At 48.8% G+C, this 26,662-nt stretch overlaps 1 protein-coding gene across 4 annotated transcripts in view; it reads right to left on the bottom strand.

Annotated features, from left to right (window-relative positions):
- LOC147114826 (uncharacterized) overlaps nt 1-26,662 on the bottom strand; it is a 132,854-nt gene that overhangs the window by 29,227 nt on the left and 76,965 nt on the right. For 3 of the 4 annotated variants that reach the window (XR_015078997.1, XM_085992800.1, XM_085992799.1), the window contains 2 exons: nt 10,027-10,210; nt 5,863-5,963 (listed from right to left, as the gene is read on the bottom strand). The gene's annotated coding sequence lies outside the window, so the exon portion shown is untranslated. Of the gene's footprint in view, nt 1-2,037; nt 4,583-5,862; nt 5,964-10,026; nt 10,211-26,662 lie in introns of those variants that run through there. The other variant, XR_015078998.1, reaches the window with a different exon arrangement.

The raw sequence follows: 26,662 nt of genomic DNA, 5'->3' as shown, positions 1-26,662 counted from the left end.
GCTCCACCATCATTGAGGATGGGGATATTCATGGAGCCTACTCCTCCCATTACTTGTTTAATTGTCCAGCACCATTCACGAGTGGATGTGGCAGGACTGCAGAGCTTTGATCTGATCCATTGATTGTGAATCCGTCTGCTGCAGATCCCTGGAAGGAGCCTGAGGCAAAGAAGTTGAGGGTGCTGATAACTTTGACAGCCACTGGTAAGGCGTGTCCACCTGCTTCTCTGTGACGACCTGGCGCGATAGCCTGAAGCTCCTCTGGCACTGCTGGTCAGTCATGTTGAGGAAGCTAATCCTGTTGTTTAATGGTCCACCACCATTCACGACTGGATGTGGCAGGACCGCAGAGCTTTGATCTGATCCGTTGATTGTGGGATCTCTTAGCCCTGTCTATAGCATGCTGCTTCTGCTTTTTAGCATGCAAGTAGTCCTGTATTGCTGTGTAAGTGTAAATTAATTCACTCTCTTCTGTATAAGGTAAAAACACACACAGTTTATTATACGAAGCGCTTCGGGAGAAGAAGTTAAAGACTCCGCAGTCTAGTAACCCTCTTCTTGCCGTCAAAGTGGTAGCGAAACTCCTTTTATACATTTTATGAGCCGGATAAGCAAAATATTACACACAAATGTCTCACCCAATCACGTTCCCTTAGCAACAATTTCCTTGTCCAATTATACACTTTCAATACCAACTTAATTATAGTTTGTGCCTTTAGCTGAGTTTGTTTTCTCTTAAGCTGAGTTTGTTTTGTCTTCCTTGGTGGACTTCATGTTACTCTGCACGTACACAGTTTGATTGCTGACATTACTTGCCGCACTCAGATCGGCGGAGCCATTTTGTCTTGGTTCATAGATAGGGGTTTCTGTGGTCGCGACCGAGACTCCAGGATGGTATGTTGCCTCCCTGGTGCAAGGGTCAAGGATGTCTCGGCGCGGGTGCAGAACATTCTGGAGGGGGAGGGGGAACAGCCAGTTGTCGTGATACATGTTGGTACCAACGACGTAGCTAAAAAAAGGGAAGAGGTCCTACAAGTAGAATTTCGGGAGTTAGGAGCCAAGCTAAAAAGTAGGACCTCGAAGGTAGTAATCTCTGGATTACTACCAGTGCCACGTGCTAGTAGGAGTACAGAGAACAGGATAGTTAGGCTAAATACGTGGCTTGAGCAGTGGTGTAAGAGGGAGGGTTTTAAATTTTTGAGGCATTGGAACCAGTTTTGTGGTAGGTGTGACCTATACAAAAGGGACGGTCTACACCTGTGCAGAGATGGAACTGATGTTCTCGGGGTAATTTTTGATAAAGCAGTTCGGGAGCATTTAAACTAGTATGGCAGGGGGCTAGAAACCTATGTAGTGAAATAGAGGAAAGTGAAAGGCAGACAGAAATAAATGATAAAAGGGTGAGGAACAAAAAACAAAGGGCCAAACTAATTCATAAAAAATGTGAGCATAAAAAAAGCCTGAGGGTTTTATACCTTAATGCGAGAAGCATCAGGAACAAGGTAGATGAATTAGCTGTGGAAATAGAGGTTAATAATTATGACCTAATTGGGATTACGGAAACATGGTTGCAGGGTGAGCAGGGCTGGGAGCTTAACATACAGGGGTATTCAGTATTTAGGAAGGATCGACAAAAAAGAAAGGGAGGAGGGGTAGCATTGCTAGTAAAAGAGGGGATAAATGCAATTGAAAGGAAGGATATTAACTCAGTTAATACAGAATCTATATGGGTGGAGCTAAGAAATAGCGAGGGGCGAAAAACATTAATAGGAGTGGTATATAGGCCTCCAAATAGTAAAATAGAGGTTAGGGAGGGCATCACGAGGGAAATTAGAGAAGCGTGCAATAAGAGCACAGCTGTCATCATAGGTGACTTTAACTTACATATAGATTGGACTAGCCTAATCAGTAAAAATAATGAGGAGGAGGAATTCCTTGAGTGTTTGAGGGATGGTTATCTGGATCAATATGTCGAGGAACCAACTCGGGAACAGGCTATATTGGACTGGGTACTGTGCAATGAGAAGGGACTAATCAGTAATCTTGTTGTACGGGGACCCTTGGGTCAGAGCGATCATAACATGATCGATTTCTCACTCGAAATGGAGAGCGAAGAAATTGACTCAGAGACTAAGGTCCTGAATTTAAACAAGGGGAATTATGATGCCATGAGACGGGAACTGAGTAGGTCTGATTGGACAACGTTCCTGGGAGGACTGGAGGTAGATAAACAATGGCAAACATTTAAAGATAGAATGACAAAATTGCAAAAATTGTTTATACCAATCTGGCATAAAAGGAAATCTAAAAAGGTGACTCAACCGTGGATAACAGGGGAAATTAGAGACAGCATAAAATCCAAAGATAGGGCGTATAAAATAGCCAAAAAAAGCGCCAGAGCGGAAGATTGGGAACAGTTTAAGATAGAGCAAAGGAGGGCAAAGGGCATAATCAAGAGGGGCAAAATAGCTTACGAAAACAAGCTGGCGGAAAATATAAAAACTAACTCCAAAAGCTTTTATAAGTATATCAAAAGGAAAAGACTGGTGAAAACCAAAGTTGGTCCATTGCAGTCAGATACGGGGGAATATATAATGGGAAATAAGGAAATGGCAGATCAACTAAATGCATACTTTGGGTCAGTCTTTACGAAGGAAGACACAAAAAACCTCCCTGGGATATCGGGAAAAATAGGGACATTGGCAAAGGAGGAACTGACGCAAATCAATATCTCTAAGGATATGGTGTTAAGGAAGCTAAAGGGATTGAAGGTGGACAAATCCCCAGGGCCTGATAACATGCATCCTAGGGTACTGAAGGAGGTGGCCCTAGAGATAGCGGATGCACTAAGGATGATTTTTCAGAATTCATTAGACTCGGGAACAGTGCCGATGGATTGGAGGGTAGCTAACGTTACCCCACTATTCAAAAAGGGGGGTAGGGAAAAAGCAGGTAATTACAGACCTGTAAGCCTTACATCAGTTGTGGGCAAAATGCTGGAGTCCATCATTAAGGATGAAATAGCGGAGCACTTAGCAAATGGGGACAGGATAGGACAGAGTCAACATGGATTTACAAAGGGTAAATCGTGCTTGACTAATCTATTGGAATTTTTTGAGGGAGTAACTGGTAGAATAGATGGGGGAGAGCCAGTAGATGTGGTGTACCTGGACTTCCAAAAGGCCTTCGATAAGGTCCCACATAAAAGATTAGCATGGAAAATTGAGGCTCATGGGATAAAGGGGAAAGTTTTGGCGTGGATAGGGAACTGGCTGTCAGATAGAAAACAGAGAGTTGGAATAAACGGCTCATTTTCTGAATGGCAGGCAGTAACAAGTGGGGTACCACAGGGATCTGTCCTGGGCCCCCAGCTGTTCACAATTTACATTAATGACCTGGATCAGGGAGTCGGATGCAGCATTTCCAAATTTGCAGACGACACTAAACTAGGAGGGGGGGTGGGCTCAGAGGAAGAGACCAGGAAGCTCCAGAGCGATTTGGACAGACTGGGCGATTGGGCGGATAAATGGCAGATGCACTATAATGTGGACAAGTGCGAAGTTATCCACCTTGGGTGCAGGAACGGGAGGGCAAATTATTATTTAAATGGCAATAGATTGGGAGAGGGGGAAGTACAGAGAGACCTGGGTGTTCTTGTACACCAGTCACTGAAGGCGAGCATGCAGGTGCAACAGGCGGTCAAGAAGGCAAACGGTATGCTGGCCTTCATAGCAAAAGGGTTAGAATACAGGAACAGGGATACCTTGCTGCAGCTGTACAGGGCACTGGTGAGACCACACCTCGAGTACTGTGTACAGTTTTGGTCGCCTCATCTGAGGAAGGATGTTCTTGCCATGGAGGGGGTGCAGCGGCGATTCACCAGGCTGATACCAGGAATGGCGGGAATGACCTATGAGGAGAGACTATGTAGTTTAGGGATGTACACACTGGAGTTTAGAAGATTGAGAGGGGACCTCATAGAAGTGTATAAAATTCTGACAGGTCTAGACAGACTGGATGCAGAAGGAATGTTTCCCTTGGCGGGTGAGAACAGAACTAGAGGACATAATTTAAGGATAAGGGCTAAACCATTTAGGACAGAGATGAGGGGGAATTTCTTCACTCAGAGAGTGGTGAACCTGTGGAACTCATTGCCACAGAGGGCAGTGTACGCCAGCTCATTAAATATATTTAAGAGGGAATTAGATATATTTCTACGGGCAAAAGGGGTTAAGGGTTACGGAGAGAAGGCGGGGACGGGATACTGAATTAAAGGATCAGCCATGATCTCATCGAATGGCGGAGCAGGCACGAAGGGCCGAATGGCCTACTCCTGCTCCTATCTTCTATGTATCTATGTATCTATGTCCCTTTATAATTTCACTTCTTACAGTCTCTCCTGTTGGTCCCTGGCCAAACCCAATTGGCCCGGGGAACCATTCTGATATGATTAGTCCTTGTATCCCATTGCTTGTATCGGTCGTTCTTTTCTGGTTGTATTTGGAATCTTTTAGATGAACAAGTCAGTTCGTCCTTGATAAACTTTTACAACCGGGGCTGCAGGAGCAACATGTTTGGCCATCTGTGCACAGCAACATTTCAACAATAAAAACATACAATATATCACGATTACTATCACAAAGAACAATATCAGTCCCTGTACCAGTGAGGTCCCAAGCGATCCCAACCAACCAGCCGCCCAATTTTGAGTTTGAGTTTCTCCACTTCCTTTCTTATGTGCTCGGCCAAGTTCTTAATTTTCTCCGATTTGTCTGGGATATATGTGCAACATTCAGTCCCTATTAGCGCACACGTGCCCCCTTCTTTGGCTAATAAATAATCTAAGGCCATTCTGTTCTGTAAGGCCACTGTACGGAGTGCCACCATTTCTGCACTAATGTCACGGATAGCCTCGGCCATATCATTGGCTGTGGTTTCTAATACCTTCTCATCTCGTCCATGGTCAGTCCTACCCCCAATGGGGCTAGCAGGACACCAAAGAATTGTTGAAACGTAGTCAGGTCTCTTTTCTGTACATGATTTCCCTGTACTTGTGAGAGGTGGTCTACAAATCTAATATAGGGGACTACGTAGCCTAGGTAGCAAGACCCGATCCAGGTTGGTGGCAACCATGGGTATGCTTTGTGACCACAGATAAAGTAAGTACCATTATAGGAGGTGAGATTTTGAACTACTGACTCACGGACTCTCCATCTCCATCTGATCCCTTCCATATCCTTTCCACTTGTTTTGTTTAGAACATTTGTTAGTTCAAAGAGACACAGTTCTGTGTCCTATTAATCTTCGTAACACTAAAAGACAGGGTACAATTACTATGTCCCACTGCTTGTCCTCCTGTTTCATTTCTACTTAAACATATCGCCCCCCTGTGGTCTTCCAGCTCCCGAGGTGTTAGAGAGAACCAAGAACAGGGGTGGTCTGGTGTGATTGTAATTAGGCTGGTATCATCCCTGGAAAGTGGTCAGATTATAACCTGCTGACCTCCTTTGTTCCCTATCCCCCTCTTGGCCATATGAATCATTAAAATCACTACTGTCGTTTTGGCGCATGACTCATTCAGCCGTCTCTGATGCATTAAAGGGGATGGGTCTCAAGGGGATGCCTCCCCTCGAGTGGATGGGCACATGTGCACATACTCAACATCCCTTTGTTTTTCCTGCTTGCGCTGCAGATTGGTACGACATATACAAAAAGGTATTTATATTTAGTTCTCTGGGGTTTCTCTTAGTGCTCTCCAGCTCTGGAGCCTGCCTCAGTATTAACAGACAGATCCCCAATAAACACGTACATAACACCAAAATTAATTTTACCATTTTTACATCAATTTATATCCACACTTACAGAAATTAACAATGTTCAAAAAGGCGTCCTTGTGTCAATTCTTTCCAGCCGTCTCAATTTCTCCTCCAGCCATCTTCCTGGTGAAGGTTTATTCTGAAAGGCTGGACAGACATAATTATCTGGATGGTGATCAAATCGTCATGCTATGCTTACACTATGTTTTTGTCCTTGTATATCTCTCCCCCCTGTTGGCCATGATAATGAGCCAGTATTTTTCGCAACAAGGACAATGTGGCCCGTACGTTTAATCGGGGTTGTACACTTTCAACTGTGTCCAATGTTTCCATCTACCCACCCCCTTGATGTCAACGCAGGCACAGGTATCCCCGCTGATGATGACCTGATAAGGTCCTGACCATTTTGGGGCAAAACCGGGTTTACCAGGTAAAACTTTTACCATGACTTGACTTCCCGCGGGAGGGACAGCCAGAAACTCGAGCAGATTTGTTTTGTCATCTGCCGCAGCCTGCTTATCTCTAATTTGTTGTTGCATTTCTTTTAATTGGTTGCTTAGTTCGAGGACATAGCGGCGCAGCCTATCCTTTAAAGGCCCTACATCAGTTCCTCCGGTAATTATACCTTCCTGTGTTTCGGAACATTTATGTGGAGTACCCTCGTGTAAGAGTCCCTCTGCAGGGTTCTCCCCCGTATCTCGTATGATTCTGACGGAGCGGTCGACCGGCAGTAGAACTGCCTCCCATCGAGCTCGGCGCATATTTGACACCGATCTCAACTTTCCTGTGTTTAACATTTCTACCAGTGTGTGGCTGGTATGTAGAATAATATCTCCGGTCATAATGGTGGGCTCACTGATTTTAACCGCCCATGCGGCACAATCAAGTGCGGCCACGCATCGTGGTAGGCCAGCCGCTACCGGGGATTGTTGGGTAGAGTAATAGGCCACCGGTCGCCGCCTATCACCATGTTGTTGTGTAACCACCGCTGAGTAGAACCCGTCCTCGTTTCCACAGTGTACGTGGAACGGTTTTCTCATGTCTGGTAATCCCAATCCCGGGGCCGTTATTAGAGCCTGTTTTAATTCAGTATATGTGTTCTCCTCTAGTGGCCCCCACTCAATGGGTTCTAATGCAGGTTTGGCTCCCTTTACCAGTTTCTGAATTGGCGCTGCGATGGCAGCAAAATTTAGTATTAAATTCCTACTGTAGTTAATCAGTCCCAAAACCTTCCGAACTCCTCTCACTGAAACGGGTCTGGGCATTTCTTGGATGGCCTTCCGACGATCATTGGGCATAGTCCTGGTTCCCTGAGACAATTGTTGTCCCAGATATGTAACTGTGGGCTTGCCCAATTGGACTTTATTAGGGTTCACCTTAAACCCTCCTTTCTCTAGGGCTTGTAAGACTTCGACCAAAGCTGCCGCATGTCCCTGTTGGTCTTCTGATGCTATCAGGAGATCATCCACATACTGCAGTACGGTGCTGCGGTAAGGGGTCAAATCTATCATTTGCAATAGTGAGTTCATTTCCCGGTGAAATATTGCCGGGCTATTATGGAAGCCTTGGGGAAGTCTGGTCCAAGTGTACTGCTTGTCCCCCACAGTGAACACAAACTTCTCCTGTGAGCCGGGGTCCAACGGTAAAGACCAGAACCCATTTGCTATATCTAACACGGTGACTATCCGGTGTTCGGGACTTAATCCGTTCAAAATAGTGGCTGGGCTTGCCACAATGAGGTGCAACTTTGGGGTTACTTTGTTTAATGCAGTATAGTCGATTCTAAGGCGGTATGACCCATCGGGTTTCTTAACTGGCCATGTCGGTGAATTGGTCGTACTTTCCACCTGCCGTATTATTCCTTTCTGCTCTAATCGACTATCTCCCCTACTGCCTGTTTGGCTTTGGGCTTGATAGGGTTTTGTTTATGAGGTTTATGGTTAGGTCCAGGGATGCATATGGGTTTGGTAATAACCAACCCGGCGTCCTGTTTTGAAGTGGCCCACACGGACTTCATGGCCTCGCATATCATTCCATAATCCCCTTCTTATTTCCAATCTCTGCCTAGTGTCTTTATACTTCTTACCAGGGCCAAGCCAGATGATGGCTTGTCCCAATTATTCTTATTTCCGTCTCCCTTTGCCCATGTTAATTTCCCTTGGCTTGAGTCGATTAATAATTTAAATTCTTTAAGCAGATCGATTCCTAAAATGGTTCCCTCGCTATTGGGACACACATAAAATTGGGCAGGCAATAAGCGCCCTGCCAATTCTAATACTTGAACCTCACTTCGGAATGCTTTTATACGACCTCCCCCTACTCCCATTATTTCTATTTTGTGTTTAGTCAAAGGCAGAGGCAAATCCGTGATTGATACAGAAGCTCCCGTGCCCACTAACATATCACACTGCCGGCCCCCTAACAGCGCCTGTACGTAAACCCGGGGATCTTCTACCTCTCTCCTTCTTACGGGGGCCTCATCCCGTCACTGGCCTCCCTGATTCTTTACATATTGGAGAAACTCGTGGAAGAGGGGGCCGTGGCCTTCTGACTCCACCTGCGGGTCATTCTTCTTGGTCCAACATCTGTCGGATGCGTGTCCATCCTTTTGACAGTTGGTACACACGGGCCTGTTTTATTTGGGGGCTCGGCATTCTTTAGCCATATGTCCCATTTTCCTGCAATTAAAACATGCTCCCTTCTTTCTTGGGATAGTCCCTGATCCTTTTGACAATGCTCCTACCCTTTCTTGTTTAATAACGGGCAGCCATTCCACTTCCTTTGCGTCTACTTGACAGGCCCATTGTACTACCGCATCATAAGTGTTAGCGGCCACTACTCCCATCTTTAATATCGCTTGGTGGGACGAGGATAATCCGTCATTAAACATTTGTATAAATGCCCCGTCCGCCATTTGGGGATTGGCCTGCCCCGATGATTCCTGATAGGCAACAAATAATCGTTTCCCATAGTCGCTACTGCTTTCCCCCTTTCGCTGTTTTATCATCATTATACGTCCCCAGTTTGGTGAGGATCCTCCCAGGGCCGCCTGGACTGCCGTTTTGAAGGGGTCGTAAGCAACCCTTTGATTCGCCCTATCTGCATTTAGGTTCATTAATGCCCACTGTCCACTTCGAAATCCTCCCTGGTCTCCAGGCCCTCCTACATCTCTCCATTTGTCCGCAGGACATTTGGCTCTGACCAATTGATGTATATCCCGGGGATGTAGGTCGTGGATGTCCCACATTTCCTCAAGTTCCCTCCAAAATTCCATATTAGTACAACGGGTCTTTAATGTCCTCAAATCTTTTAATATCGTTTGCTTCTCCAGAGGACTAAAGGCCTGGTATTTTGTCGTGGGGGCCACTAGCGTCCCTCCTCTCTTGAGGGGTGTTACCTTTGTCCCCTGTTTTGTAGTTTCACCCTCACTATCACTATCTTCTACCGGCGGTGCTGATGCCGCCGGGGCGTAAGGAGGTGGTTTTTCGTCTTTAGATTCGGAACCCTGTATTCCTACAGGGGTGCAAAGGTGTGCCTGTTTCTCATTCCAATACTCGGACTTCTCATCCTCGTGGTGACCGAATCGTCCCCCCCACATTAATTGACTCTCTAATTCCTGGATCCTCTCGTTTTCACTTGCAAGTCTAGTGTGAAGTCTCTGTACCTTATTCGTTAATGCAACTAACTGGTGAACTAGTATCACACCCGCCTTCTTTCCCTTTTTCTGTTTTTGTCCTTCCCACCATTCTCTTTGGGCTTTCGGATTCTGGAGCTGGTCCCAGCCCTCCTTTCTCATCTTATCAACTAAGCCCTTCCGGTCGTCTGCATAGAACCTAGTAAGGGACACTGCTGGTCCCAATTCTATTTCTTTCCCCGACGCTATTATGTAGTCCAACTTACAGTCTTACCAATGTTGAGTTCCTCTACATGGGTTCTTGATGCCTATTAGGGATTTCAAGGGCTTGTTAGTCACAATCTTTCTGACGTCACGATCCTTTAGAGACCAAGCTCAATCTCTACATCCTGGCCATTACGTGGGGCCCAATCGCCCTCTTAATTCCGGCTCAGGCTAGATGAACGAGATGTTGGCTCTACCTTGTCCTCTGTCGATCGGTCAGAAACTTATCTATTCCTCCTCAACATTTATCGCTACCACATTAGGTCTTATCAACTCACACTTCACACTTTACACCAAACTGTGTCTCCTTACCTATCACAGATCCTTTAATTCTTGATGTTCCGGTACCATTGGTTCCACCCCTCTTCCGGGCGACTCAATTGATGGGTGGTCAAAAATTTGACTTACACCTGTGTTCACCGGTGCGGAGCGGACCTCAGCCCCAGCGCATCCTGCCGACTACGCCAATTGTAAGTGTAAATTAATTCGCTCTCTTCTGTATAAGGTAAAAACACAGTTTATTATACGAAGCGCTTCGGGAGAAAAGGTTAAAGACTCCGCAGTCTAGTAACCCCCTTCTCGCCGTCACAGTGATAGCAAAACTCCTGTTATACATTTTATGAGCCGGATAAGCAAAATATTACACACAAATGTCTCACCCAATCACGTTTCCTTAGCAACAATTCCCTTGTCCAATTATACACTTTCAATACCAACTTAATTATAGTTTGTGCCTTTAGCTGAGTTTGTTTTCTCTTAAGCTGAGTTTGTTTTGTCTTCCTTGGTGGACTTCATGTTACTCTGCATGTACACAGTTTGATTGCTGACATTACTTGCCGCACTCAGATCGGCGGAGCCATTTTGTCTTGGTTCATGTCCCTTTATAATTTCACTTCTTACAGCTGCTTCCCCAGGTTGGCACCTCATTTTTAGGTATACCTGGTGCTGCTCCTGGCATGCTCTTCTGCACTCCTTACTGAACCAGGGTTGGTCCCCTGGCTTGATGGTAATGGTAGAATGAGGGATATGCCGGGCCATGAGGTTACAGATTGTGGTGGAATATGTTCTGCTGCTGCTGATGGCCTACAGTGCCTCATGGATGCCCAGTTTTGAGCTGCTAGATCTGTTCTGAATCTATCCCATTTAGCATGGTGGTAGTGCCACACAACACAATGGAGGGTGTCCTCAGTGTGAAGACGGGACTTTGTCCCCACAATGACTGTGTGGTGGTCGCTGCTACTAATGCTGTCATGGACAGATGCCTCTGTGACAGGTAGATTGGTGAGGATGAGGTCAAGTAGGTTTCTCCCTCGTGTTGGTTCTCTCACCACCTGTCGCAGGTGTAGGGGGTGGCCTGTGGGGTGGCACGTGCGCCCAGTCAGTTATGCCTCTGACTGTTTATCAGCGGTTTGAATCGCTCCCACGCCCCTGGGTTCCAGACACCGGATTTAGGTAAAAGGCGACGGTACAAAGAAGACTCGAGTAGACAGGTGGTTGGATGTAAACAAAAACCAAGATTTTATTGAAGAGAAAAAATTTATACAATCTTATGGAAAATTACTAGTGTACACTTCTACAGGCAAAAATACAAAAGAATAACTATACTTATACAGGGAATGGGGAGCACACGGCACATCGAGGGAAAACAAACTATCTTAACAATCCCCTTATCCTTATCCCACCCCCAATACCTAACTAGATTAAGCTATGAGGGGCCAGAATTTATGCTCACCAATCACAAGGGTTTGTTGGACTCAAAACAGCGGTGGGGTTCGGGGTTCGCTCTTGGTGCTCTCTGGAGTCTGCCGTCATCACGTGGTCTCCGGGCGCTGCAAGGGCGTTGTCCAGGTTCGAGTACCCCAAAGTTAAAGTCTCTGTTTGGGTACTTTACCTTGCAGGGATGATTCTTCGTCGTCGGCCGACAGTTTGAGTTTGTATGAAGATAGTCGTAGGTTGGCTGAGGCTGAAGGCCCGATAATTCAAAGCCTCCCCTCAGTTCGTCTCCTCAGTCGGTCTTCTTCAGTCGGCCTTCCTCAGTTGGTCTTCCCTCCTCCCCTCGTCGCGTCCCGCCTCGCCTGGCCTGAATTGTCTGTGTCCGCCCGATGCAGTGCCGGGGCGATTTCCAGTTGGAGTGGCAAAAGGCACGGGCAAAGGCCAGGGGGTAAGTGCGGGACGGGGAAAGAGCGACAGCCACGAGGGCGAGGGGCCGAAGAGCGGAGAGGGAAGAGAAGAGAGCGATTGCTACCCGGGGGCCTTCAATTATACTCTTTTCGAAAACTCTTATCTGCGCACCAAATCAGGTTAGTTCTTTGTCTTAATCTTGGCGGGTAGGCGTCTAGTAGGGTGTACCTGTTGATCGTTTGACTATAGTCGATCACCATCCGTTTCTTCTCGCTACCCCTTACCACTACCACTTGGGCGCGCCACGGGCTGTTGCTGCGTTCAATAATGCGCTCTTTCAGGAGCCTGTCTACCTCGGTCGCGATAAACCGCCTGTCCTCCCAGCTGTACCTCCTGCTTTTGGTCGCTATTGGCCGGCAGTTAGGGGTAAGGTTCGCGAATAGCGAAGGCGGTTTTACCTTCAGGGTAGCCAGACCGCACACTGTGAGGGGTGGCTGGGACCCACCGTACTTGGGCGTGATGCTTTGGTGGTTGCACTGGAAATCCAGGCCCAAGATCACGCTCGCACATAGGTTCTTCATGATTAATACTTTAAAATTATCATATACAGTTCCGTTAATGCACAATTGTACCGTGCAGTAACCCAGAATGGTCGATGTCTGGGTTTTATCAGCCATAGAGATGGTACCCTGAGTAGGGACCACCTTTAGGGAGAGTTGTTGTGCCAGTTCTGGGTGGATAAAGCTCTCCGTGCTTCCACTGTCAATTAAGCATTTAACCCGGCACCCGTTTACCTCGATGTCCACCATTGATCTGGATAGCGGGTGCGGCCTGGTCTGGTCCACTGTGACCGACGCCACTGTAGGGCCCTGATCAATACAAGATGGCGTCCACGCTGTCTGCTCACAAGATGGCGGACCCCACGAGGTCGGGCAAGATGGCGTCCAAGATGGCCGCTCCCACGGCGCACACGCGGCGGTGGCGGGTTTTCCGGCGGTTGGTTTTCCGGCGGGGTTCCCTCTGCACACCTTCCCGAAGTGCCCCTTCTTACCGCACTTAAAGCAGGTGGTGCCTTTCGCCGGGCACAGGTTTCTGGTGTGCTTTGGCTGCCCGCAGAAGTAGCAGTTGGGTCCCTGACGCGTCGCGGCTGTCGTAGGGCTTCTGGGGGGAGAGCGGGGCCCAGCCGGTGTTGGGCTGTCGGGCGGGGAAGATGCCTTCCAAGATGGCGGCGCCCTCAGTGCACACGTGGCGGCGTGGACGGCGCGGGCTGAAGAGTAGGCGTCCGAGTTTCTCTGGGCCACATCCAGGGATCGCGCGGTGTCCGCAGCCTGTTTCAGGTCCAACCCCGTTTTTTCCAGCAGTCTTTGCCGGATGTAAGTGGAGCTGAGGCCTGTGATGAAGGCATCGCGAACAAGCTCGTCAGTGTACACTGCGGCTTTTACATCTCGGCACTTGCAGTCTTTGCCAAGCATTTTCAGGGTGCTTAGGAACTCCTCCACCGATTCCCCAGGTCGCTGTGCACGGGTAGCAAGCAGGTGCCTAGCATACACCTCATTCGTAGGCTGCTGGTAATGCGCCTTTAAGATGTCGCAGGCGGCCAGGTACGTCTCGGCGTCTTGGATGAGGGGGTAAACCCGGTGGCTTACCCAATTCCGCAGAATTCCGAGTCTCATCCTCGCAGCGTCCGTAGCGTCTTTGACGGCTGCGGAATTGTCCAGGAAGAATTCCATACACTCAAACCAGTGTCCGAAGCGTGCTGATGCGTCCGGAGCATGTTGATCCAAATCCAAACGTTCGGGTTTCAGGAGTTGATCCATAGTGTTGAAAAATAAGTTAATAAAATTGATGTGCCTCAATAATTCCGAGACTCGAAGTTAGCAGAACAAAAACAAGGCTTTTATTAACTTAGAAAGTAACACGTAAGAGAGAGAGATGTCTTCCTTCTGGAGACTGAGGCCAGACTGAAGCTAGCTTACAAACGGGGCCAAGTATGGGCGGAGCCCTACACACAGCACATTCCAGCACATTCCAGTGTACAATACAGCACATTCCAGTACACAATACAATGAGGTCTGGGGGAAGGGAAATGACACTGAAACCGATCTCAGTCACAGGCAGTGGTGAATGGAATATTTCATCACATGTAGACTGCTTGATGGCCTTAACTGTAGGCCTAAACTGAATTTAGATACGTCTCCAATTCGGTCTAATACATAATTCAGAGTCCTGTCTGGTTTCAAAACACAAAGGCCTAGAAATTCATTGACGCCACTTTTGGGGCGCTAAAGTGGGGCGTCCGCTAAAGTTTGCGGCCGCCGCCAAATCTAGGCCACTTCTCCGATATTCATTAGCTTCGCCCTACTAGCTCGGGCGAGCGCTAAAACTGCTGTTGGACGCCTCTCTTTGGGCGCTAAGCCGGAGCTGGTGATCGATAGCGCCGAGGCCGGGCGCAGCGCAGGTGCGGCCATCTCGTGACTGACAGCAGACACCCTGGCGCCGGCCAGCTCTTAAGGGGGAAGGGTCGACTGTGTCTGCTGCCACGCCCTGGATAGTGGAGCCCTCCAGCTAGGCCTGAACACTGCTGCTGGACCCAAATAGCGCCTGAAGACATGGAGAAGGCCCGTGAACGTGCGCAGCACTTCTCAGAGCGTGATCTGAGTGTGCTGCTTGCTGCTGTGGAGAAGAGGCGCCATGTTTTGTACCCGGACAATGGCAAGAAGGCGACGGTCCGCGTCTACAGGAGAGCCTGGAGGCATGTCGCCAGCAAGCTGTCAGCCAACAGCGACGTCCCCAGGACCGGTGCCCAATGCCGCAAAAAGTTAAATGACCTCACATGCATTGTCAGGGTGAGTACCCTTTCCAATGACCTCCTCATCCTTGCATGTGCACCTCACATTATGGGCAAAGGGACCTGAAAGCTCTAATGGCCAGCCTTCATCCAGCAGCTATGGCACAGGCATGAGCATCAATTGCACATTCTGCACTGAACACACTGGCCAAGCTATTCCACCATGGGAGGCAGTGCACACCAGATCATGGCGACACACTGGCCAGGCTATTCCACCATGGGAGGCAGTGCACAGCAGATCATGGCGACACACTGGCCAGGCTATTCCACCATGGGAGGCAGTGCACACCAGATCATGGCGACACACTGGCCAGGCTATTCCACCATGGGAGGCAGTGCACACCAGATCATGGCGGCACACTGGACAGGCTAATCCACCATGGGAGGCAGTGCACACAAGATTACGGCGACACACTGTACTTAGAGGCCATCCTTTCTCTTGCAGGCCAAGCTGGCGAATAATCGCAAGAGCCGGACTGCGACCGGGGGAGGATGACCCCATATCCAGCCACTCACCGACCTGCAACATCGCGTGGAGCGCCTCATGGGTCACCGGGTGATTGGGCCCGTTGCATGTGGAGATGCCGACCCTGTTCTGGGAAGCAATGGTAAGGACATCACCTTTTGCACCTCTCTTGTCCCACTTGCGCATCAGATCTACATCCTTTGCCACTGTCCGACCAATGCGCTGAATGCCACCACTCATGCATCCCACACTGACGCCCTCTCCTCACTCTAAAGCTACTCTTGTGCCTTCCTGCTTTCAGATGGTCAAGAGGAGGTCCCTCAACTTGCCAGTGACAGACCCTCCGAGGAGGAGCAGGAGGAGGAGCAAGAGGAAGGCGGCCCATCAGGGGAACCCTCAGCCGCGGCCACCCAGGCCAATGTAGGGTACACGTCTTCCCTGGAGGGCAGCGTGGCGGAAGTGTCAAAGGGGAGGGGAGCTCCTGGGACCTGCGTGCTGCAGAAAGGCGGGAGGGGGGTGGAAGCTCGGCGGCCTTCTCCCCAGAGGGGGGATGCGTCGGAGGGGAGTCCAATTGCTGGGCCCAGCGGCCTCCAGCAACGCAGGAAGGGTCGGCCAGCTCGGCGGCCTTCTCCCCAGAGGGAGAGTCCGGCCTCCAGTCAGGAGATGCTCTTCGCCGAGGAGATGGAACGCCTCGAAGACTTGTCCACGGACTCGGAGCGCCGGCACACAGAGCTCATGGCGGCAGTGGCACGGTTGCCTGAGTCCATCGATTCCCTCTCTCGGAGTGTGGCCGAGTTCGGGCCGTTAGAGGCCACGAGTCGGGCGGAATACCGGGCAGATCTTTCAGCGACTGGCCAGGTGATTAGTGGTGCCGTCCAGTCACTGGCTGCTCTGCTGCGGTCAGTGAACAGGTCAACACGGGCACTCACTGCTGCCACACTCGCTGTGTCAGCCAGGCATCACCAGGGCACCCGGCGCGCTGCAGCAGCACATCGGTCTGTCCCTCGGCAGATTGGTGCGCATGCTGCAGTGCTGGCCCGGGCGAGTGCCAGTGTCTCAGGCGACCACCGAGCGCCTGCCAGGAGCTGCTGCAGCGACTGATGCTGGCCAGCCACAGCTGCAGCAATCAACAGCCGGCCGCTCGACGGCCAGACCTCGACTAGGCCGACCCCCAAGGGCATCTGCCGTCACGACATGTGCCCCTCAGGAGCCTGCCCCCAGCCTTGCAGCAGCCAATGGCCTTACTTTGAGGCGGAGCAGCAGGGCGGGCAGGGGCCACCCAAAGATGGCCAAGGCATCGCCCTAGTGGGCCAAATATTCGAATGTGTGGCCATTTGTGTTTATTTCTTGAGGCCGAGAATTGGATGTTTGTTTTTTGAAGGCCGATGATGTGATGTTTGTTTTGGACGAAGGCCGAGAATGACGGCCATTTTAGTTGCCCTATTTTGTTAATCCTCCCCAGGTTGTGGGAGCGAGTAATGTGTTTGAGTGTTTTTTGGGGGTTTCCTCTGTTTTTGGTTTTCATGTGGGAAGGGCCCAGAGTTTGTATAATAAAGCATTTTATTTATTCACATTGTCCATGTTTGATCTTTGAAGTGTTTGTTGCCTTAACCAGCTGAGGGCTTGCGGAGCGGCTGCAATCATGTTCTATCATTGGCACAAGCCATTCCCTGACAGGGGGCCTAGAAGTGACGTTCAATAAGCCGACGACGGGCGGCCCTTGGACCTTGTGCGTCCCTCCTGGGCTGGCACTCCTCGTCCTCGTCGTCCTCATGCTCCTCCTCCTGAGGTGGTGGTCCAACGTGAGGTGGCAGTGCCTGAGTCCTGCAGATAGCCAGGTTGTGCAGCATGCAGCAAACGACGACGAATTGGGAGACTCGATCCTGCGAATACTGGAGGGCTCCCCCGGAGCGGTCGAGACAGCGGAACCGTTGCTTGAGCACGCCGATTGTTTGTTCTATGAGGCTCCTCGTCGCTTGATGGCTCTCGTTGTATGCCTCTTCAGCAGGGGTCGTGGGCGCGCAGAGCGGGGTCATGAGCCAGGTACACAAAGGATAGCCTTTGTCCCCGATAAGCCATCCTCTTGGGGGAGGCTGTGCCTGGAACATGTCAGCCACAGTTGTCTGTCGCAGGATAAAGGCATCGTGGCTGCTGCCTGGAAAGCGGGCATTGACAGCTAGGATGCGCTGCCTGTGGTCACACACCAGCTGTACATTGAGCGAATGGTAGCCCTTCCGGTTGCAGCAATCCTTGGCATGCTCAAGAGGTGCCCGCAAAGCCACATGCGTGCAGTCAATGGCGCCCTGCACCATGGGGAAGCCCGCTATTCTTGCAAACCCCACTGCACGCTGCTGCTGCTTGTCCAGGGTCATGGGGAAGGAGATGAATTGATGTCTCCTTCTGAAAAGGGCTTCGGTCACCTGGCGGATGCAGCAATGCACGGCGAACTGGGAGATGTTAGCGATGTCCCCAGTAGCGGATTGGAAGGAGCTGGAGGCATAGAAGTTGAGAGCCACCGTCACCTTCACTGCCACCGACAGAGACGTCCTGCGCATCAGCTGTGGCTGCAGATCTCTCTGAAGCAGCCGGCAGATGTCTGTAACCACCTCCCTTCGGAATCGCAGCCTCCTAACACACATCGCGGCAGACATGGTCAGATAGGAGGTCTGCTGGCGGTATACCCTGCGTGGGTAAGGCCTCAGTTGGCGACGCCTGTTGCCCCCTCTGCGTCTAGCCAGGGCTGCCACTCTCTCACGGCGTCTGTAAGCCCTTCTGGCATAAGGCTGAAATTCAGCGTTGCCACCCAATGCAGCCCCCATTATATGCTGGCAAACACTGAGCTCTGAATGAAGGCTAAGATAATTGGTAAGCTCTGGCCTGAGCCAAAAATACCTGTCCAAGTGTTGGTCCAAAGCAGTAAACTCTTCTCCTTGGTCTCTGTCCAAAAAACCGTTGCACAAGAGTGAATGCTGCAAAATGGCTGGCCTTTATACTGCTGGGTAAGTGCCCTTTAATTAGCGCTCCCCCCGGCCCGGCTGGCCTGTGTACCGTTCCACTTCACAGTCGCTCGGGACGCCCGGCGCACAATGGGCTGGCGTGAGTGAAGTTCCGGTTTGGGGCACACAAAGGGCGTTGCACTATTAAATGACGTCATGATCTGCGCGCGCAGCAGGGCGCGCGCTAAGACTTTGCGCCGGCACTAAATGTGTCCTGAAGTTGGGGAGAGGTGCAGATCGCGCTGCGCCCGGGCGATAAGCGCCTAGCGCTCGAGATCTACTCCCCCTAAGGCGCTAACAGCTGGCGCGCCCAACTGAATTTCTAGGCCAAAGTCTCTCTTCACAGAAAACTGCAGCTTTGTTTTCAATCCACAAGCTGTCTGCGTTGCAGAGTCCATTTTAAAATCCCACAGGCTTTCTGCCATGAGGCACGGATGCCATCTTGGGTACCCTTTTTGATTTAAAATGTCCACACAGGGTCCCATTTATTAATAACAGCCTTCGGGGAAATGCAGAAATTTTGCAAATCTTACACAGGCCTAGACTGGCAGCTATGTCCTTCAAGAATCGGCCAGCTTGGTCAGTATTGGTGCTACCAAGTCACTCTTGGTGATGAACATTGAAGTCCCCCACCCAGAGTACATTCTGTGCCCTTGCTACTCTCAGTGCTTCTTCCAAGTGGTGTTCAACGTGGAGGAGTACTGATTCATCAGCTGAGGGAGGGCGGTAGATGGTAATCAAAAGGAGTTTTCCTTGCCCATGCTTGACCTGAAGCCATGAGACTTCATGGGGTCCAGAGTCAATGTTGAGGACTCCAAGGGCCACTCCTTCCCGACTGTATACCACTGTGCCACCACCCCTGGTGGGTCTATCCTGCCGGTGGGACAAAACCTACCCAGGGAAGGTAGCATAGTGGTAATATTACTGGGCTAGTAATCCTAGAAGCTCTGGACTACTGATTCAGAGATGTGAGTTCAAATCCCACCAATTTAAGTTCAGTTAATTAAATAAATCTGGAATTTTAAAAAAGCTAGTATCAGTAATGGTAACCATGGTTGGATTGTTGTTAAAACCCATCTGGTTCACTAATGTTCTTTAGGGAAGGAAATCTGACTCCAGACCCACAGCAATGTGGTTGACTCTTAACTGCTCTCTGAAATGGCCTAGCAGACCACTCAGTTGTAACAAACCACTACAATAATAATACCACCTGACACCGACTACGGCACACCCAGCCCAGTCGATCCTGCAAAGTCTTCCTCATCAACATCTGGGGACTTGTGCCAAAATTGGGTAGAGCTGTCCCACAGACTAGTCAAGCAACAGCCTGATGTAGTCATACTCACAGAATCATACCTTTCAGCCAATGTCCTTTAAGAAGGAACTCACTAATCATTCAAAAATTTAGTTTTTGGAATTGTTATTTTTTTAATCATAAACAAAAATGTGAGTGTTTTCCTCATTCTACAAGGTTTAACAGTAGTGACTGAAGAAAGTTTTGACACATGAATTATGAAGGAAGTTTTATGCTTTAACACTCCTGGTGCAAAGCTTTACGTGACAGATGTGCATATCGGGAATTCAGACATGAAGGTCAGTGTACCTGAACCATGGGCCCACAGAAATTTCTGGCCATTAAAATGAATGAGCAGAAAATCATGCAGGCTGTGAATTAGGCATGCTAACTTCCAGGTCCCTGCAAAGCTCTGCATAGGGATTCCTAAATCACAAAATGTAGCCATGATATTTTCTTCAGGTTGATTGTTCTTACAATTCTATGATTGTATTAAAGTGGAATAAAACAAATTTTTAAAACAAAATTATTGCTTTGTTTAGGAAATGATTTAAATATCATACGCATGCATTATGATGCCGAAAGACACACAGAATTAAAATAATACAGTCTATTATAAAAGATGTAATAGCAGAGCACTTGGAAAGCAGTGACAGGATCGGACAAAGTCAACATGGATTTACAAAATGTAAATCATGCTTGACTAATCTACTGGAATTTTCTGAGGATGTAACTGGTAAAATAGATAAGGGAGAACCAGTGGATGTGGTGTATTTGGACTTTCAGAAGGCTTTTGATAAGGTCCCACATAAGAGATTAGTGTGCAAAATTAAGGCACATGGGATTGGGGGCATGGTATTGACTTGGATAGAGAACTGGTTGGCGGACAGAAAGCAAAGAGTTGGAATAAACGGGTCGTTTTCCGAGTGGCAAGCAGTGACTAGTGGGGTACCGCAAGGATCAGTCCTAGGACCCCAGCTGTCACAATATATATTAATGATCTGGACGAGGGAATTGGATGTAATATCTCCAAATTTGCAGACGACACAAAGCTGGGTGGGAGGGTACGCTGTGAGGAGGATGTCGTTAAACTCCAGTACGATTTGGACAGGTTGGGTGATTGGGCAGAAACATGGCAAATGCACTATAATGTGGATAAATGTGAGGTTATCCACTTTGGTGGCAAAAACAGGAAGGCAGATTATTATTTGAATGGCAATAGATTGGGAGAAGGGGAAGTGCAAAGAGACCTGGGTGTTATTGTGCACCAGTCGCTGAAGGTAAGCATGCAGGTGCAGCAGGCGGTTAAGAAGGCAAATGGTATGTTGGCCTTCGTAGCAAGAGGGTTCGAGTACAGGAACAAGGATGTCTTGCTACAGTTGTACAGGGCCTTGGTGAGACCGCACCTTGAGTATTGTGTGCAGTTTTGGTCGCCTTACCTGAGGAAGGACGTTCTTGCCATGGAGGGAGTGCAGCGAAGATTCACCAGGCTGATACCTGGGATGGCAGGAATGATGTATGAGGAGAGATTGTGTCGATTGGGCTTATACTCACTGGAGTTTAGAAGATTGAGAGGGGATCTCATCGAAACCTATAAAATTCTGTCAGGTCTGGACAGACTAGATGCAGGAAGGATGTTCCTGATGGCCGGGGAGTCCAGAGCCAGGGGTCATAATCTAAGGATAAGGGGTAAGCCATTTAGGACTGAAATGAGGAGGAATTTCTTCACCCAGAGAGTGGTGAACCTGTGGCATTCTCTGCCACAGAGGGTGGTGGAGGCCAGTTCATTAAATATATTCAAGAAAGAGTTGGATATATTTCTTGAGGTTAAAGGGATCAAGGGATATGGGGAGAAGGCAGGGACAGGGTACTGAATTTGGATGATCAGCCATGATCTCATTGAATGGCGGAGCAGGCTCGAAGGGCCGAATGGCCTACTCCTGCTCCTATCTTCTATGTTTCTATGTGCTGCACAAAATTTAAAAGTGGGTTTCCACAGCTAACATAATGCTGTTGCTCCCTTGGTATCTCAGCTAATTAAGACAGAAAGTAACTGAAACATACAGACCTAGAGGGCCCCAGGTTAAATCCCAAGTCTGTGCTGAATTAGTTAATTTTAGCTGAAGAGGTATTGGAGGCACTTTAGTTGGCCTCGGTGCCCTTCAGCTAGAGCTGGTGAGAGAGAAAAAAATGACCAGGGTTCTCACGCCTGATCACTATGCAGAAAACCTTGCTGGAAGTGTGTGTTTGTGGACATCAGTTGAGGACAGGGTCACGCTTGGCTATGATGTTTCCTGCATTTGAATAGCCTGCTAATATTTACTGTCTAGGCTTACACATGAAGGATGGCCATTTGGTGAGATGGTGGAGAGCACCCAGCAGCTGTGGAACTCGACCCCAGCAAGGAGTCAATCGCTGGAATTTTCAACTTCTGTAGGGGCGTAAAACGGGCGATATCAGAATGGCTGCCCATTATACACCTCACCCGATTTTCCTTTCCATTGAAGTCAAGCACTGAAGGACTAAGCTGTTATTCGGTGGGCAGGCGAAGTGCCCAGGACATGTAACCCTGGAAAATCCAGAAATATACATGCAAAATGGTACAAGCTACTTCCATTTATTGATTTTCCCTAATCCATTTATTGCTTTGTCTTGTGGTGAACAAAGTAACACTCAAGACAGAGATTTTGTCTGGTTGTGACCCTATCTAAACCATAGTTTTAATGGGAGAAATGTATCCCTCGCTCTTTGTTACTCTTGTCTTATATCTTTGTTACTCTCTCACTTTCTCTCTCAAATACCCCTTTTCTTTCTTTCTTGTTTATTCTAAATGAGTTAATGCCTCTGCTAGAGAAGCAAAGTTATGGATTACATACAAATACATTAGGCACTCATTTGCAATTAACCCACAGTATAATTTCAATGCTTTTAGGGTATTAAAGGAAACAGGTGGGGTAATTTCAGATGCATTGTCATAATTTTCCAAAGCTCTCTAGATTCAGGAATTTTGCCTTTGGATTGGAAAATTGCAAATGTCACTCCATTATTTAAGAAAGGAGGGAGAGGGAAACCAGGAAACTACAGATCTGTCAGTTTAATGTCAGTTGTGGAGAAGTTAGTAGAACCTATCACCAGCGACAGAGTGACTGATAATTTGAACAAATACAAGCTGATCAGAGAGATTCAGCATGGATTTGTGAAGGGTAGGTCATATCTGACTAATCTAGTTGAATTTTTTGTGGTCACTAGCATAGCAGATAAGGGAATGTCTATGGATGTTATCTATATGGACTTCCAGAAGGCATTTGATAAGGTTCTGCACAAGAAATTATTAGCAAAAATAAAAGCCCACTGAATTGAAGGTAACCTTGTTTGCAATTGGTTGGGAGGTAGGAGACAAAAAGTAGGGATAAAGGGGACATACTCTGATTGGCAGGATGTGGTGTTCCCCAGGGAACTGTACTGGGGCCTCAGCCTTTCACCATATGTATCAATGACTTAGATGAAGGAATAGAGAGTTGCATATCCAAGTTTGCAGATGACACTATGTTAGGAGACACAGTAAGTTATGTAGATGAGAGCAGGAGTTACAAAGAGACATAGTCGGATTAAGTGAGTGGGAAAAACTGTGGCAGATGAAATTCAGTGTGGGGTTGTGTAAGGTTACTCTCTCACTTTCTCCCTCAATTACCCCTTTTCTTTCATTTTGGATCCAAGAAAGACAAATCAGAATATTTTCTTAATGGCGAGTGACTAGGAATTGTGGGGGAGCAAAGGGATCTGGGTGTCCAGGTACACAAATCACTCAAAGCTTTGACTTTAATCAAAAATCAGGCGAGATGTAAAACGGGCTGCCAATTCGCTATCACCCATTTTACACTATCGCACAAAGTTAAAAATCACCCCCTTATTAGTTTACAGGTGACACCCTGAGCATCAAGGTGAAGCATATTTAAAATCCATATGTATGCTATTAAAAACCTTCTGTTTGTGTGCCTATATTATTGTATGATCGTAATATTGCAGTAAGCCTCTAATATAACCATGTGAAACCATACATTAATCAGATCATTGGGAAAAAATATCAACCCATTTTCGCCAGCTACAATAGTTCACCATTCCTCCCTCAGTTAATGTTCCAACCCATGCACATTACTCATTCTGTAAAAGAAAAGTGCAAATGCTAGGTACTCTGCAGCCCACTGTTCTCAAACTCACTACAGGTTTCAGGAATGGTATCTTATCTTTGGCACTCTGCAGCCCTCTGGTCTGAACTTTGACTTTAGCTGTATCCTCCAAATTCTTCACAGCAAGGAATGCTTGTGATGTGTGGGGAGTCTGTCAGTGTCCGGGGAGAGGGGAGGCAGATTGATGGGTGGAGTGGAGACCCTTCTTTAGAACACAGTGCTGGCAGGGTCTGCAGCCATGATATTAATCTGTTTTTTTCTTATCTCAAGACTGTTGGACCCCCTGTGTATGTAGTCCCTACCCCAACCAGTTCTTCATTTTCAGGGCCTGCATAGTGCTGAAAACTAGCTGAAAAGCTAAGGAATGTGAAAAAAGCAGCAGAAACTGATTGGGGGAATGATACTGGTCAGGAAACAGTATGAGGGCAAAAGAATGCATCGGGGTTTGGGTGGGCTGGAGCAGGTTTGCATGGGCTGAGGACAGGGAATAGCAGCCTGGGATTGATGTTGGCCACTTCAAAGTGGCTCACAGTGTCACATCCTCACTACCACTATATAATTCCCCCTGAATTAAAGTCTCTTAGCCGGTGCCTGGGAAAGAGGAAGTCAAGTTTCTTTCAGCAAAGTTTTCAAAGCATGGAATGCTTTGCCAGAGGGAATAGCTGAGGCAGATACCATTGCATCTTCAAGAGCAGAATAAATAAACATTTAAAACAGAGGAAGATAAAAGGCATGGGGGAGAGAGAGCAGGGCACAAGGATTACTTTTGGATTACTCCAGTAAAGAGCCAGCACAGACACGTGGGCTGAATAGCCACTTTCTGTGCAGTAAACTTTTATGTTGTATGACAAGTACCACAGATGGGGGTTGGGGCAGAGGAAAAAGGGCAAGATAAAGCAGCTGCAGTTGGTGGGTGGTGTGATGAAATATTCCATTCACCACTGCCTGTGACTGAGATCGGTTTCAGTGTCATTTCCCTTCCCCCAGACCTCATTGTATTGTGTACTGGAATGTGCTGTATTGTATACTGGAATGTGCTGGAATGTGCTGTGTGTAGGGCTCCGCCCATACCTGGCCCCGTTTGTAAGCTAGCTTCAGTCTGGCCTCAGTCTCCAGAAGGAAGACACCTCTCTCTCTTACGTGTTACTTTCTAAGTTAATAAAAGCCTTGTTTTTGTTCTGCTAACTTCGAGTCTCGGAATTATTGAGGCACATCAATTTTATTAACTTATTTTTCAACACTATGGATCAACTCCTGAAACCCGAACGTTTGGATTTGGATCAACATGCTCCGGATGCATCAGCACGCTTCGGACACTGGTTTGAGTGTATGGAATTCTTCCTGGACAATTCCGCAGCCGTCAAAGACGCTACGGACGCTGCGAGGATGAGACTCGGAATTCTGCGGAATTGGGTAAGCCACCGGGTTTACCCCCTCATCCAAGACGCCGAGACGTACCTGGCCGCCTGCGACATCTTAAAGGCGCATTACCAGCAGCCTACGAATGAGGTGTATGCTAGGCACCTGCTCACTACCCGCGCACAGCGACCTGGGGAATTGGTGGAGGAGTTCCTAAGCACCCTGAAAATGCTTGGCAAAGACTGCAAGTGCCGAGATGTAAAAGCCGCAGTGTACACTGACGAGCTTGTTCGCGATGCCTTCATCACAGGCCTCAGCTCCACTTACATCCGACAAAGACTGCTGGAAAAAACGGGGTTGGACCTGAAACAGGCTGCGGACACCGCGCGATCCCTGGATGTGGCCCAGAGAAACTCGGACGCCTACTCTTCAGCCCACGCCGTCCACGCGTGCACCGAGGGCGCCGCCATCTTGGAAGGCATCTTCCCCGCCCGACAGCCCGACACCGGCTGGGCCCCGCTCTCCCCCCAGAAGCCCTACGACAGCCGCGACGCGTCAGGGACCCAACTGCTACTTCTGCGGGCAGCCAAAGCACACCAGAAACCTGTGCCCGGCGAAAGGCACCACCTGCTTTAAGTGCGGTAAGAAGGGGCACTTCGGGAAGGTGTGCAGAGGGAACCCCGCCGGAAAACCAACCGCCGGAAAACCCGCCACCGCCGCGTGTGCGCCGTGGGAGCGGCCATCTTGGACGCCATCTTGCCCGACCTCGTGGGGTCCACCATCTTGTGAGCAGACAGCGTGGATGCCATCTTGTATCGATCAGGGCCCTACAGTGGCATCGGTCACAGTGGACCAGACCAGGCCGCACCCGCTATCCAGATCAATGGTGGACATCGAGGTAAACGGGTGCCGGGTTAAATGCTTAATTGACAGTGGAAGCACGGAGAGCTTTATCCACCCAGAACTGGCACAACAACTCTCCCTGAAGGTGGTCCCTACTCAGGGTACCATCTCTATGGCTGATAAAACCCAGACATCGACCATTCTGGGTTACTGCACGGTACAATTGTGCGTTAACGGAACTGTATATGATAATTTTAAAGTATTAATCATGAAGAACCTATGTGCGAGCGTGATCTTGGGCCTGGATTTCCAGTGCAACCACCAAAGCATCACGCTCAAGTACGGTGGGTCCCAGCCGCCCCTCACAGTGTGCGGTCTGGCTATCCTGAAGGTAAAGCCGCCTTCGCTATTCGCGAACCTTACCCCTAACTGCCGGCCAATAGCGACCAAAAGCAGGAGGTACAGCTGGGAGGACAGGCGGTTTATCGCGACCGAGGTAGACAGGCTCCTGAAAGAGCGCATTATTGAACGCAGCAACAGCCCGTGGCGCGCCCAAGTGGTAGTGGTAAGGGGTAGCGAGAAGAAACGGATGGTGATCGACTATAGTCAAACGATCAACAGGTACACCCTACTAGACGCCTACCCGCTACCCCGCATATCAGAAATGGTGAACCAAATCGCCCAATACCGGGTGTTCTCCACCATCGACCTCAAGTCAGCGTACCACCAGCTCCCTATCAGACCAGAGGACCGCCCGTACACCGCCTTCGAGGCGAACGGACGCCTCTACCAATTCCTCAGAGTCCCCTTTGGGGTGACGAATGGGGTCTCGGT

The sequence above is a fragment of the Somniosus microcephalus genome, chromosome 7, assembly GCF_052327205.1.
Source record: "Somniosus microcephalus isolate GS21.2 chromosome 7, FLI_Smic_1.0, whole genome shotgun sequence".
NCBI lineage: Eukaryota > Metazoa > Chordata > Chondrichthyes > Squaliformes > Somniosidae > Somniosus > Somniosus microcephalus.
This window is presented reverse-complemented; position numbering and strand designations above follow the sequence as displayed.